The 13,769-nt window shown below is 45.0% G+C and overlaps 1 protein-coding gene across 4 annotated transcripts in view; it reads left to right on the top strand.

Moving 5' to 3' along the window:
- DCHS1 (dachsous cadherin-related 1) overlaps positions 1 to 13,769 on the top strand; it is an 86,456-nt gene that overhangs the window by 18,666 nt on the left and 54,021 nt on the right. For 2 of the 4 annotated variants that reach the window (XM_080567793.1, XM_080567794.1), the window contains exons 3-4: positions 4,518 to 4,554; positions 4,781 to 4,847. The gene's annotated coding sequence lies outside the window, so the exon portion shown is untranslated. Of the gene's footprint in view, positions 1 to 4,517; positions 4,555 to 4,780; positions 4,848 to 11,674; positions 13,406 to 13,769 lie in introns of those variants that run through there. The other 2 variants (XM_080567792.1, XM_080567791.1) reach the window with 2 other exon arrangements.

Here is a 13,769-nt window from a genome sequence, read left to right as displayed (position 1 = left end):
TTAGAGATTGGAGTGTCATGTGGGACCATAGAATCATAGAATCATAGAATATCCCAAGTTGGAAGGGACCCATAAGGATCATCAAGTCCAACTCCTGGCACCACACAGGTCTACCCAAAATTTCAGACCAAGTGACTAAGAGCACAGTCCAAACGCTTCTTAAACTCTGACAGGCTTGGTGCTGTGACTACATCCCTGGGGAGCCTGTTCCAGTGTGCGGCAGGGTGTCGCACTGTGTCAAAGGCCTTACAGAATCCAAGTAGATGGCATCAGTGAGTCTTCCCTTATTGACTGATGCAGTCACTCCATCATAGAAGGCCACCAGATTGGTCAGGCACAATTTGCCCTTGGTGAAGCCATGCTGGCTGTCTCGGATCACCTCCTTGTCCTGCATGTGCCTTAACATTGCTTCCAGGAGGATTCATTCCATGATCTTGCTAGGCACAGAGGTGAGGCTCACTGGTTTGTAGTTCTCCATGTCTTCCTTTGTACCCTTTTTTAAAAAGGGAGTGATGTTTCCCTTTTTCCAGTCACCGGGGACTTTGCCTGACTATCATGGTTGGACGACACTGGACCCAGTACTGGCCCCTGGGGGACACCACTAGCTACTGGCCTCCGACTAGACTCCACACCACTAAGCACAACCCTTTGAGCTCTGCCATCCATCCAATTACCAATCCACCTCAATGTCCACTCATCAAGGCTGCACTTCCTGAGCTTGTCTATGAGGATTTTTATGGAAGACAGTGTCAAAAACCTTGCTGAAGTTGAGGTAGACCACATCCACTGCTCTCCCCTCATCTACACAGCTAGTCATCTCATCATAGAAGGCTATCAGATTTGTTTAAACATGATTTCCCCTTGGTGAATCCATGCTGACTTACCCTGATCAGCTTCTTATCATCCACATGCTTGGAGATGACCTCCAGGATGAGCTGTTCCATTACCTTTCCAGGGATGGAGGTGAGGCTGATGGGCCTGTAGTTGCCGGGTTCCTCCTTCTTGTCCTTTTTGAAGACTGGCTCGACATTGGCTTTCTTCCAGTCCTTGAGCACTTCTGTTCTCCATGACCTTTCAAAAATGATTGATAGTGGCCTAGCAGTAATGTCGGCCAGCTCCCTCAGCACCTGTGGGTGCATTCCATTAGGGCCCATGGATTTGTGGATGTCAAGTTTGCTTAAATGATCTCTGACCCAATCCTCTTTGACCAAGGGAAAGTCCTCCTTTCTCCGGACTTCCTCTCTTGTCTCCAGGGTCTGAGATTCCTGAGGGCTGATCTTTGCAGCAAAGACTGAAGCAAAAAAGACGTTCAGCAACTCTGCCTTCTCCGTATCCTTTGTCACCAGGGCACCCACCCCATTTAGCAGCAGGCCTACATTTTCTCAGTCTTCATTTTTCTACTGATGTATTTGAAGAAGCCCTTCATATTGTCCTTGATATCCCTGATGCATGAAGAAGGAAGAAACGACTAGAATCTGTATCTTGTTCTGGTATTAATTTTGTTGTGAGAGTTGCTGAAGGATTGAAGAACATGAAGCAAATAGCCACAAAAGTTTTCTTGTAATCAGCCATACTGAGAAAGCTCAAGACTCCCTCTAGTCTTGCATCAGCCTCCAAGAGTGGATGCAAATGGATGCACAGGAAGGTGTGGAAGAACAGGAAAAGCATGTTTCATAAGGTTTTCACCTCAGTACACCCCCAGACCCAACACTTTGTGACTCACAGAGTTCATGAGCTGGAGGGGGTTTCCTCTATTTAGGCATCCTCAAATATTTCTATTAGGTGAACTAATCCAGGTACCCCTTGAGCCAATGTAAATTTTGAGCATCCACAGCATTCTATGGCAAAGAGTTCCTCAGTTCCACGGCTCCTCATATGAAGTACCACCTTCTTTTGTTTGTTTTGATCTTGTCTTCTGTTAGCCTTATTTCATACATCTTTTATATCAGAAGAAGCAGTGTATGAACAAAATCAGCTCCACAGAGCTGAGCAAAATCACCCTCCACAGACTACTCATGATTTCATTATCCTCTTCCACATTCCCCTCATTTGTCTCCTTTCCAGAATGGAGACTAAATTGTTCCTTGCATTGAAGCTGATCTGGACCTTTGGTCATCCTTGCTGCCGTCTTCTGAACTTTCTCCTGCTTTTCCGTAACCTTCTGGAGATACGGTGGCCATTAACTGCACACAGCATTCAAGATGCATGGCAATTAAAAATTAATTGGCAATTAAAAGTTTGCACAGTCACATAATGCAGTTCAGTTTGGGGTTTGGATTTTTTTTCCCTAATTGCTCCAAATATTTTGTATGCTCTTTTGACTGCTGCTCTTTTGACGTTTTCACCAGACCCTTTGAAGTTGAAGCTTTCACTCTCTTTGTGGTAATCATCTCAGATCCCATAATTTGACATGTGAAGCTGAGATTGTTTTCCCTTAGGCTCCACTTTAGATTTGCCTTTGCTGAATTTTATCTGCCACTTTTATTATGAAGTAGCTCAGTCTCCTAAGGCCATTCTGTTCTCCCTCAGCAGTCTGTCATCCATGCTTCCCTCAACACTTAGGATCAGCCACAAATGCTGCCTCACAGATTATTCTGTTTTGCATCCTGAATATAGATAAGCTGAAAGCAGTGGTCCTAGTACAGAGCCTGTAATTCTGCACTGGCAGCCTCCCTCTGTGGAATGATCCAACAATTTGGAGTCTTTCATGGAGATCTCAAAAGCCACTTTGACATGGTCCTGGGCAACCTGCTGAAGGTGGCCCTGCTTGAGCAGGAGGGTTAAACCAGATAACCTTCAGAGATCCCTTCCAACCTCATCCATTCTGTCCTTCCGTGATTCTGTGACTTTCTCTCTGTTTCCAGTCTTTTAACAAACAATGTTTCCATTCACTTACTTTCCTATTTTTTTCCTAAAAAAAAAAGTTTAAAAAAGTTAAAAAAAAAAGGTTAAAAAAAAAAAAAGTGGACACTACCAAGAAGAGTCTGGCTTCTTCTTCTTCATTCTTTTCTATTGGGTTTTTATACACATCGGTAAGATCTCCCTAAGCTATATCTTTTCCAGGCTCAGCATTCCCAACTCTCTCAGCCTCTCCTCATATGACAGAGTTTTCAGTCTCTTAAGCATTTTTGTGGACCTTTGCTGGACTCAGTGGACACAGCACTCCAGATGTGGCATTGTCACTTCTGGCTTGAGAAGAGTGATTGCCCCAGTGACCTCTTGGTAACCTTCTTGCCTTCCTCTCTGGAAGACAGCACAACACCCTGGTGTATCTGCCACTTTTCCCAGTTTTGTGTCATCAACAAATTTGCTGAGTGTGTGTGCTGCTCCATCTTCCTGATCATTAATGAAGATGTTAAACGGGACTGGACAAACTGGTGACTTCAGGGTACTCCACTGGTGACTGGTCTCCAGCTGGACTTTATGCCATGGATTGCGACCCTTAGTCCTGGCATTTCAGACAGTTTTCAGTCCACCTCACTGTCCCAGTACTTCATCAGTTTCTCTATGAGGATTTTATGTGTGTGAGTGTCAAAAGCCTTACTAAAGTTGGGGCAAACAATATCCACTGCTCTCCCCTCCTATACCAATACAGCCATCTCAATGCAGAAGGTCATTCCCTAAGGTTAAGTCTTCCTTGCTGTAGTTTCCTTTTGGTCTTAGTAACCTGGGATTCCTGAAGGCTACTTTTCTGTGTCATTTGTCAGCAGGGCACCTATCCCATGTATCAGTGGGCCTACATTTTCCTCAGTCTTTCTCTAGCTGATGATGTACTTGTAGAAGCTTTTCTTGTTGTATTTCACATCTCCCTCCAGATTCAAGTAAGATGGACTTTGGTTTTCCCTACCCCATAACCGCATGCTTAGATATATTCCCCCTGGGTCACCTGCCCCTTCTTCTACCTCTTGTATGCCTCACAGTGGCCTGTGTTATTTTTAGACTTTTAAAACACGTTAGGGTGGTTCATATGTCAAACTTTTTCTGTCTCTTTTTTACTTCTGCTAGGTCAGATATGGTCTTTAAGTATTATGTAAAGCAGAATCAACTAAACTTCTTTTCATAGTCTGACTCTGTTGCTGGAGAAGATAGGCAGCTGTGATTTAACCTGGTCTGAGTAACTTTTTAAAGTATGTGGTAGGCTTATATATTCATTTCTAACCTCTGGGCTGGTTTTGGTTTATGAATGATTTTGATAGATTAAACCATTTGAGTTCAATGGTGACATCTTTGTTATGGTCATCACAGTAGCCTACACTGAAAGTTTATGTGTGTTTTTTTTATTTTCACTTTTTAAAATATTTTAAACATGATAAGTGTCACACAGAGTTTTCTTGGTCTGTATCTAGGATTCATAAACAATTCTACAATACCAAAACAAACAAACAAACAAACAACACTAATATTTTTAGCGATTAAGACTGTGTAATACATAAATTTCCACTAGATGGTGCTGTATCATACTAGTTCGTTCATGTGTGCGTGTGCGTGCGTGTATTTATGTATGTCTTCCTCTCTAGATTAAGAAACCCAGCTTCCTGTGTCTATTTGTGGCAGGTATGTTTAGTGCTGTTCCAATGTCATATATGCATGTGGTGTATTTACAATGGAATAATGGACTGTTGGGTTGGAGTGTACATTGTTGCTATTTAGCTGATGGCACATACAGTGTATTTGTGGCATATCCCAGAGCATTCCAGTGTGCATTGGTTGTAGATGATAACCTTGACTTGTCAAAGACAAAAGGGATGTTTGACCATCTTCAGTTTTCTTCTTCCCGTAGGAATCATCAGATCTTACTTCAGAACCTGTCCCTCTGTGACACACCAGAGCTTGAACCCAAGGTCCTGGTAAGTGTGCAAGTGTAGATGGGTGATTCCTGGACAGCCAACTTGTCCTTGCAGACTCCTCCTCCCAGTTCTCTGCTGCTAGGCAGAAGAGCCCAATGGAGCCAACAGCATGTGGGTGAGACTTGACTCTGCTGATCTCAGAGCCTTTCCTTCCTGAACAAACATTTTCCATTCTGAAATAATCACCTCACTATATATAGAAAGCACCACCTCCTCCAAAGCAAAAGCCTTTTTCTTTGGAAAGGGATATCCCTCAAATTGTTTTCTTCCTTTTACAAAACACCAGCAAGCCCTTTGCTGTCAGGTTTTTATCTGTCTGTGAACAGTGCTGATCAAAGGCACATGTTCAGCTCACACAAAAATAATCTGGATTCCCCATGCAGGTCCTGTGCTCCCTACCCCCATCACATGGATTTTGAGACTATGTCTGTAATCACAATCCACACTATTTCGGAAACCACCTCCCCATCTCACTTCCTCCCAGCTGATTTTCAGGGGAACAGAAGGAGACTTGTTTGCTACCAGGGAGGAAGTCCGGGCCTTACTGAGCAACTTTCTAAGAGGCACCTATGAGAATGAGGCACTTTAGTCAGTGTAAGCTCTCAGAGGTTGCTGCCAAATGAGGTCACCCTGCTGCAGAAACGTGGATGAAGAGATTCCAGGAGGATGGAAGAAGCCAGGACAGGAAGTAGAGCAGTCAGTAGCACAGGGCTCAGCTCAGTCAACTTCCCTCTCTGGAAATGTTGATTTCAGTTCTGTCTTGGCTCACAGACTAAAATGTGTTAGATAGTTTCCTTCTCATAATTTTCTCATTCCCTTTTCTCATCATAAAAATCATTCCATGGCTTGATACAGTTCAGCCATCCTTTTAGGAGGGTGTAACAGGGCAAGCAGCACACAAAGGGCAGTTCAGAGACTGGGACTGGGTGACACTGACTTTTCTGAATCACAAAACCCACAGAACCTCAAGGAGAGACTTCTCTTTCAAACCCTGCGCCTTTTGCTGAACTATCACATCTCTCAATAAAGATGGATAATCCTGTCTGCTAGGTACCTGTTATGACCTTGTCTTAGTTATTCTAGTGATGAATTCCTCTCTCCATTGAATAGCAGCTCTTTTCTTTCAGTTTTTACAATTTTAGTTCCATCCTATTTCTCCTGTTCTGCCTTCATTTTCTAGATTCAAAAATAATATGCAATTTATTTTTTGTCTCTTACAAATCCTTAGAATTCACTTCATTTTCTTATCTTTCTAAAGCTATCCATGCTGAAATTTGTTCTCTGGATTTTGACTCATTCTTGTGACTTTGAGGTCACTTTGAGTTTTCTACAGTCTTTATAAATACTGAACACTAAACATATTACTAAAATTGCAATAACATAATTTCCCTATTGTTCCATATACGTTTTTTTAGGCAGTTAATACTTCCTTGCAGATTATTGTTAGTGAAGATACTAAAAAGCATTGGACTATAGAGAATTCTGTGTAAAACCTCATTAGGAAAACTGCTGGAGGTGAATTTCTCATTTGCAGTTAATCATGTGATGTAATACGGAACATGAGTATACTGTTTAATCTTGCTTTGATCTGTCTCTCATGAAGACCTAGGCAAAACACCTTAAAGAGATCTGTTATATCTATGTATGCATATATCAAACAAATTAAACAGTCATTGGAAATATTAACAAGTAGACTGATTTATTATTGTTGTTTGTTGTTGTTGTTGTTATTATTATTATTATTATTATTTGCATTGTTGTTGTTATCATTTCAAGTAATCAAAGCCTTTCTGTCTCACTGGCAATTTTTGCAGCTAGCGGAAAGTATTTTGGCCGCATTATCTTCAGTGACATTTGACTTCCAAGTCCAAAATCAAGATGTAACCTAAAAGTGTTTCACCTTAAAGCATTCTTACTATGACTTATATGCGTGCCTCTGGATTGGTAGTGTTTTATGAAACAATCTATTCAGCTGTCCCCATGACCTAAAGAACTGACATATTTTTGATGAGTTTTACAACAAACGGAAAGAATCTTGGCCTTCTTCTGGGTTTGTTTATGCATGACAGGCCGATCCTATAAGATGTAATAAAACTATTAATGGAGTTGTTACAAATTATTTTGTAGTTGGAATTATTGTTGTTATTATATTGTATAGGAATAAGAATTACTATTATTGCTGGGTAGAAATAAAAAAATGTTATTATTCCTTGGTAGAAAGATTATCTATGGTGTAAGAATAATCAGCTGTACCAATATAGACTGAGAAATAATGGTCCAAATAGTAGTTCTCCAGAAAAATGCTGGGTTTAGAGTTATCTCTAGGCAGAATCTGAATCAGCTGAGGGCACGCTCAAATAAAAAACAAATAAAAATCATATAAGATAGTATAATCAGGAATATGACTTGCAAGATGCATCAAGTAGCCTCTCTGGCTCTACATTGCTGTGATTAGGCCCTTACTTGCAGTACTGCACCCAGTCTTAGTGAGTGCACTTCAGAGAACATAGACAAATCTGAGAAAGTCCAGTGGAGATGATTAGAGGTTGAGAAAATGCAATATGGAAATATTAAGTGCTCTGGGGTAGTGTCTCTTAAAGAAGAGTGAAGAGATACGATAACTGCCCTTGTTTGTAGAATACAGTTGCTAAGAGAACAATCTACTTCTAGTGTTCATGATAGATACTATAAGAAATAATGGGTTTAAATAATAGTGAATAAATTTAGCACTGAATAGAGTGTCTGTCAAATTTATAAAATGTTTGTTATGGGAGAACTTCAAGAAGTGGCTAGATGCACATCTGCTGAGCCTTACAGGCACTTCTGGGTTCTTCTGAACCCTCTTTGAGGTATAGGAATGAAGCAGTTGACAGCCCTAGATTTTTTTTTTCTACTGTTTCATATCTGCCTATTCTACATTGTTTACAAATTAGCTGCAACGAATAACACCACTACCTCACTTGCAGCCTTATCCTTCCATTGTTCTTTATTGTACCTGCTTGTTTTCACTTTTGATTACTTTGTCTTCTGGGCATGAATTGTCTTATTGCTGCACTTGAAATCTTTACCTTTAGATGCTGCTATAACTTAAATAATACCAAATGATCTGTCTGAGAAGTCCCAAGTTGAATTACAAGAGAACTGCAGGATGGGAATCCATGGAACTGGCAAAATCGAGAAGTCCAGGGCAGAAACAGAGGTAGTAAAGGGCAACCTTTTAAACCCAGCTATTTCAAAGGCTTTGCTGTGCTAGAGAAGTCCAGTAAAAAGGGAGACAGGATTCACAATCAAGTGCTCAGGGCATTTAGGGCTGTCTGGATAGAGCTCTGAAAAGAACACAGACTGTCATAGTCATATCCAGGATACTATGAGAAGGATGGGATGAATGGGAAGGTGATGGCTAGGCATCCTTACTTTAAGCATGATGTAGTATAAGTGTGGTGTTAAGACCACTGCTCAGTCCAGCTGCTTCTAGGACTGCCAGATTTCTTAGATTGTAAACATTCTCAGAAACAAATGAATGGAAGCCATGATTTCTTATTGCTGTACCCTAAAACCATGCATCATAAGCAGACCAACAAAGGGACTTACATTCAAGGCTGCTCGTGAATAAAACCATGGCATCGAAATATGCCTGTTGCAAGAACGTTATGTGACAGGAGCTTAGTGTACATTTAGAAAAAGTAGGAGATGAAGAGGAACTATTTCACTGTAAGGTTCAAATCCAGCTAGTCAGGTTATATCTAGCATCAGTGCCCCAGCAGCATTTCTTTTTAACCAGGCTGTGAATATAGAGCCGCAAAGCTGAGATAACAGTGCTCTTTGCCAGGTGAAATGACCTTGCATCTCTTTCCGTATACTTCATGGATTTCAAAGGCATTCCAAATCACACAGTTAGACTTGGGAACTCAACTGAAAACACTTATGCATGTCTTAGAGAGAGCTGTACCCCTGACCCCCACGTCCTACCCCTCTTTGCCATGTATGCTCCTAGCAGGTGCCCGATTTCTTTTATTTTTAACCTCCATTCTGAATGCAGGAAGCCTTTGCTTGCTGTGAACATCCGAGAATCGGAGCCTAAGCACATCCTAGAAGGATTTCCTGTTTGGGACTTCCGAGCCAGACTCGAACATGCAAGAGTGGAAGCCCAGCAACTTAATCAGTCCTCCTGGGCTATCTGCCAGATTGCTTCTATCTAGTTTAGCAACAAGACACTGTACAATGCCATCTAGCAGGAAGGTGCTAAGCTGCCAGACCACTCTCCACATGCTGTTGATGAGGGTAGGAACATGCAAAGTCAGTTCTGGGGTAGGGATGTGTGGGACTCCAGGATCAAGGTCATTGTAGTGGCAGAACAGTGACATGAGGGATAGGCATGAGGCACCACATTACTCTGCAGTATTTGCCTATAGAGTTAGAGAAACACAAAGCATGCAGACAGCATGTTTTCTGTGCTGCCTTCCAGCTATGCTTTGTTCACTACTGACTTCAGTGTGCCATATCGCACCAGTCCCTAAGTTATTTCTGAAGTTCACCAAAGCACTGATTAATCCAGATAAGTTAATCATCTTCAAATTTTGCTCCCTTCTCCATAGTCTGGTTTCCTCATCACTAATAATTCTATCAAAAGGCATGATACAGCTGGGAGCCTTATAGTCCTGTCCCAACCCTTACTACTACCAGTCATCTTCTGTCTTATATAGTTGAATAGCATACTTCTACTCTTGCTTCTGTGTCTTAGTTGCACTTGCAAAGCATAGCTCGACTCACATTTTCTACCTGGACACATGCAGCTCCAAGGATACCTGCACATCAGAAAGACTATCCAAGATCTCTCTTAAAGTCCAAGCACATGATATGGGCCTGTTCTCCCCTCCCTTGCCAAGGGGCTCAAAAATATATATAGTAATAAATTCTAATTTATTAGAATTAGACCAAAAGGACCAATTTCCATCTCTAGCTAGAGGTGATATTTGTGTAAGAATTGCTGGTCTAAGAAGAGAGGTGTTTAATGATCAGAGCTGATGTCAAGGGACTGAAGAATAACAAACATCACAGATATCGAAGAAAGGACTGAAGTGAATGATCTAGGCAAATGCAGATTGCTTGTACAAGTTTACAGGGGTTTCAGTGTAGATTTTGATAAGATGACAATAAATTTGAGACCTCATTAATGTATATAAATATCTGAGGGGAGGGTGTTGAGGGGACGGAGCCAGTCTCTTTTCAGTTGTGCCCAGCGACAGGATGAGAGGCAACAGGCACAAACTGAAGCACAGGAGGTTCCAGTTCTATATGAGGGGGCACTTCTTTACTGTGAGGGTGACAGAGCATTGGAGCAGGTTGCCCAGAGAGGCTGTGCAGTCTCCTTCTCTGGAGATATTCAAAACCCGCCTGGCTGCCGTCCTGCACAACATGCTCTAGGTGATCCTGCTTGGTAGTGGGGTTGGACTAGATGATGTTCAGAGGTTCTTTCCAACCCCGCCCATTCTGTGATTCTGTGATTCTATGAAATGGGAAACGTGATAAAATGCAGCAAGTTTGTCAGACTAGCACATTAGACAACTTTTTTTATAAGTGATCTTTTAGGGGGAGCAGGAAAAAAGGTAGATCAGACTATCCGAACTGCAATGCTATAATGCCACATGAGAAATTATTTGTTCAGGTGGAGAAGACAGAAATGAATAAAAAAACTGTAAGACATATAAGACTGGCAAAAAAAAAATAGCAAGATTATCAGTAAATCAGAACTTCTAGGCTTGAGGGAATGCACTGTTTTTTCAAGATGCAGTTTTGGAGCTCATCTATTTCATTTTTTGCAGGTCTTCGGGGAGGAAGTTATACTGAAAAGGTTGATCAGTGAAATAATGTAAAGAGGCCTTGTGAGTGTAGAGGGTGACTAGAGCATCATAAAAGAAAAAAGATATTATTAAGGATAGATAAAAGATATTTCTATTTATAATAGAAATGTTATGAAAACTGTAATTTCATAGTAGACTATTCCTTCACTGTTAAAAGGGATGTCCAGAGGTGCATAGTCCAACCTCTCATTTGAATCAGGACTGTCAACAATACTAGGTCAGATCTGCCTTGAAAACTTGCAAGGGTAGAGATTCAGTCTGTGTAAGTTGCTTTTTCCAGTGTTGCACAGCTCCCCAGTGAAGAAACTTCTCCTAATGTCCACTCTGAATATCACAAGCTGTAATTATGGTGATTGTTCTTGTTCTGTTGTCTACCACTATGAAGAAGCATTTGGCTCTGTCATCTTTTTACCTGTCCTTCAGCTAGCAGTAGGATGCCATTACGAAGCCCCTTAGCATACTTATCACCAGACTAAGCAAGCACTGCTTAGAATCACAGCATAATAGAATCATAGAATATCCTGAGTTGGAAGGGACCCACAGGGATCATCGAGTCCAATTCCTTGCTCCACACAAGACCACCCAAAAATCAGACTGTATGTCTGAGAGCATTGTCCAAGTGTCTCTTGAACTCCACCAGGCTTGGTGCTGTGACCACTTCTCTAGGGAGCCTGTTCCAGTGCCTGACCACCCTCTCAGTGAAGAACTTTATCCTAACATCTAGCCTTAGCCTCCCCTGATGAAGCTCCATGCCATTCCCTTGGGTCCTATTGTTGGTCACCAGAGAGAAGAGATCAGCACCTGCCTCTCCTCTCCCCTCGCGAAGAAGCTGTAGGCCGCCATGAGGCTTTCCCTCAGTCTCCTCTCGGCTGAACAAAACAAGTGACTTCAGCCACTCCTCGTATGCCTTGCCCTTCAGACTTTTCATCTTCTTCATAGCCCTCCTTTGGCTGCTCTCTGATAGTTTTATGCCCTTCTTATGCTGTGGTGCCCAAAGCTGCATGCAGTGCTCAAGGTGAGGTTGCACCAGGCAGACCAGAGTGGGACAATCCCTTTCCTTGACCAGCTAGCAGTGCCATGCCTGAGGCAACCCAGGGCACAGTTGGCCCTGTTGGCTGCCAGGGCACACTGTTGACTCAGATTCAAATTGATGACAACCAGTACCCCCAGAGTCCTTTCCACAGGGCTGCTCTCCAGCCTCTCATCCCCAAGTCTGTATGTACAGCTAGGGTTGCTTCTTTAGTCTGTCCATATAAGTTTGTGTGCCAGGCCCCTAACTATCTCCTACAGTTTTTCAATATCCTTTTTGAATGGAGGGAACCAAAAATGTAGATAGGTGTCCAGGTGTGGCTTCCCCGTATGCCAGGCTGAGGGGGATGACTTTTTCCTGTGACCTGCTGCTTGCCCTTCTCCTAATGTTGCAGTGTGTTGATTGCCTTCTTTGCAATGAACGCATGCTGTTGACTTCATTCAGTGTCCACCCCAACTCCATGTAGATTTCAGCAGGATTGCAACTCAGCCAGTTGGTTCCCAGCCTGTACCAGTTATGTGGTTGTTCTGCCTCAGGTGCAGAGCTTTGTACTTTTATTGAACTTAATGAGGCTTCTGCTGACTCAGTTCTTAAAACTTCTCTCTGGATTGAAGTTCTGCTGTGCAACATATCAGATGCCCCTCCTAAGTACCACCTGAAAATTTGCACTTTGTATCATCATAGATATGAAGATACTGAACAATATTAGCTCCCAAATCAATGCTTGGCTAAAACAGGGAGCCATCCGCTAGTGGAGCAGCCTTGACAGTAACCCACTCTTGTTCTGTTTTCTGTCTTAGTATAGATTAGTGGGGCCCCAATCACTTGCATGGCAGGCACTACAGATAAGTACCGTCCAGCCCAGACATTACAAGCCCTGATGTGAGACAAGGTGTTAGCAGGTTACAGAATCTTGTACCCTGGGCCCTGCACTTGAGAAAGTAGCTGTGGTAAAGACCAGAGAACAGGCTGTGCCTCTGTGATCCTGTCCCCACATCCTTGCAATGCCACCCACCGACTCTCTCCATCTCCTCCTGCCCAGCCCTCTGTCCCGTACCATCGCACCACCTCCCTGCGCTTTGCTCCTTCCTACCCCTTCCCATTCCCCGGGCCCCCGGCGCCCACTGCTCCCTCCCCATCTCTCTTTATCCCGGCTGCAGCCCTTCCTCCCCCTCCGTGCAGCCCCTCTCCCCGCCGCTGCTCCCTTGGCCCCTTCGTGCTCCCTGTCCCGCCACACCGTCCGACCGCCACGGCTCCCGGCACGGGGCCGCTCCGGGGCCGCGCTCCGCCGGCGCGCTCCGGTGGCGGGGCGGGGATGGGGGCGGCGGGGGGAGCGAGGGGCTGAGGGCGGCGCTGGGTCGGGTTTCAGCAGGAGCCTCCGCGCCGAGGCAGCGCCGACCCGCCGCCTGCCGCCGAGCTCTCCGCGGGGCGACTGCGGCAGCGGGACGGCCGCGGCAGCGGGAGGCCGGGACGCCGGAGCACCGCGGGGGCCGCGGCACCGGAGGGCACCGGAGAGCCGGAGGTACCGGAGCGGCCAGCAGTAACGGAGCGGCTGCGGCACCGGAGCACCGGGATACCGCAGCACCGGGGTAGCGGAGCAGCTGCGGGGCGTCTCGCCGGGGCCGTATCCTGCGGGATGTGAGCGCCGCCAGCGCGGGACGCACGGCGTAAGTGCCAGCGCCGGGGACCGACCCGCGCCCGTTGCCCCGCCGCCTTCGCCCGGTGTTCCGCACGTCCGCATCGCCGCACGGCGGGCCGGGCCGGACCGGGACCGGGCGCTTTGTTCTGCCTCCGCTGCGCAGACAATGAGGCGGGGGGGGGGGGGGGCGGGGGCGCCCGCGGCGCAGCACAGCGGATCCGTGGCTGGACCGGCCTCGCCCGCGGCGCGACGGCAGCGGGGCCGGCGCTGGGAGCGGACGAGCGGGACGGTGCGGGCGCGGGCGCCGGGGGTGCCGCCGCAGAGGCAGAGCCGCCGCTGGGCGGGCGCTCAGTGGTCACGGCGAAGGAGCCTCGGAGGCGCCGGGCGGGGGC

Source organism: Anser brachyrhynchus (genome assembly GCF_964034855.1).
Source record: "Anser brachyrhynchus genome assembly, chromosome: 1".
NCBI lineage: Eukaryota > Metazoa > Chordata > Aves > Anseriformes > Anatidae > Anser > Anser brachyrhynchus.
Note: the sequence above shows the minus strand (reverse complement) of the source record. Positions and strands in the feature narration are given on the sequence as shown.